At 32.7% G+C, this 1714-nt stretch overlaps 1 long non-coding RNA gene across 1 annotated transcript; it reads right to left on the bottom strand.

Moving 5' to 3' along the window:
• Positions 1-223: 223 nt before the first annotated feature.
• Positions 224-877, bottom strand: LOC139190125 (uncharacterized). Its single transcript, XR_011574116.1, has 2 exons — positions 560-877; positions 224-458 (listed from the first exon to the last, which is right to left on the bottom strand). It is a non-coding gene; the product is annotated as an uncharacterized lncRNA (long non-coding RNA).
• Positions 878-1714: the final 837 nt, after the last annotated feature.

Raw genomic sequence — 1714 nt, 5'->3', positions numbered from 1 at the left:
ATCAAATATGAACAGACTCATTAAGTTTTATGAAAACCCTTAGAAAAACGATGCAACCCTTAAGACATGATGTTCATCCTAAGTGAAATTACAATTATTAACCACAAGAAGTCAACGCCAATTTCAAGGAACCCTCCGACCAAAATTGCATCAAATTACTTTCCTAAATATCCTAATAGTCGTGAATCACTAAAACACTTAGATATCTTAAAACAGTGATTAATAATTGAAAACATGCATGCATAATATCATAAGTAAATTGAAAAGAAACTATATATTCTTGCTAAGACTTGTGGCCTCGCCCTAGCAAAAGGAATTAGTTACGAACAATCATAAAATAAAAATTAGGGTTGTTCTCTTCATGCTCATCCTCCCTCTCTACTGCTCTGCTCCTACCCTTGAAGTTCGTCTAGAAGAGTTCGAGATCTTCGCCTTGGATCACCTCCGAGGTAAGTTTCCTGCCCATAAACTTTGTAAGCATACTTGGAGAGGGTGGTTTTGGCAAGGTGTTCAAGGGTGTCTTCAGTGATGGAACGATTGTAGCAATTAAAAGACTTACCATGGAAGGCAACAGGGCGATGAGGAGTTCTTTGTTGAGGTTTAAATGCTGAGCAGGCTGCATCATCGTAAACAGGGATTGGGAGAAATTGGGAGAAATTTCTACTTTTTTTTACATTGGGGAGGGGAAAATTGGGAGAAATTGAAATCAATATAATCACAAAGGAAATACCTGATAGGATTTTGTTGTCTATGTAAATAAGATCAAAATCACATGAAATACTTGCAAGAATACAATTTTGTAGTATAGATACTCAGTGGCGGAGCCACAGGGAGACTAGGGTAGTCCAGGGCCCATCCTGGAATTAACTTTATATCGATTGTGTAGTGATTTTTACAATAATGTGCATGTGGTGTGTTGATATATCAGGTTTTAAAGGTTTCATTAGGTCCTGGGGTCGACCTGCTGACGGAAAGCCACTTTTTGGTTTTTTTTTTTTACCAATTACCATATATAACTACCCTTCTGCCAACATTATGAATTCTTTTAAACCAATTAATTTTTTTTAGTTCATATAAAACAAGGTATATATATATATATATATATATATATATTCAAGAGGAAGATTCAATAATATTAAAAGAAAAATATCGTAATAATAGCTTGAGCTAGTTATAACGTTATTATCAATGTTGCGTTAAATGTCAACACAGGTTCTATTTACTATGACATCTCTCAATACTAATTTTTTTTTCATACAAATTTTAAAGGTCTATCACTCTTGTTTGATTCAAATTTTCCATGATATTACTAAAAAAGTTTCTAATTTCCTTCAGTAGTTTAAAGGCCCCTCTTGGCTTGAATTTTTGGCTCCGCCACTATAGATACTCATTCAAGGTCGTTCTCCTCAAGGACAATTTTAACAATTTATGTAGAAACAATTCCTAATTAAATACTTAGAATTAAAAAAAAAATGAAGAAAAGAGATTTTGAAATTGGGTAATATTAAAAACGAATTTTAATTAAAAACAAATAATAAATTTGCTCAAAACTAATATGATAAAAAGAAAAGAGTTTTAAATACCAATTTAGAAAAACACTAGGGTTCCACCATCACCTAGCAATCCTATGTATTTTTACCAATTACTTATGATCTATACATGTCACTTTGAAGGTTAGGTTTTCCTAATATGTATTTTCCTTGTGATGTTCAAG

The sequence above is a fragment of the Malus domestica genome, chromosome 12 (genome assembly GCF_042453785.1).
Source record: "Malus domestica chromosome 12, GDT2T_hap1".
Lineage (NCBI taxonomy): Eukaryota > Viridiplantae > Streptophyta > Magnoliopsida > Rosales > Rosaceae > Malus > Malus domestica.
This window is presented reverse-complemented; position numbering and strand designations above follow the sequence as displayed.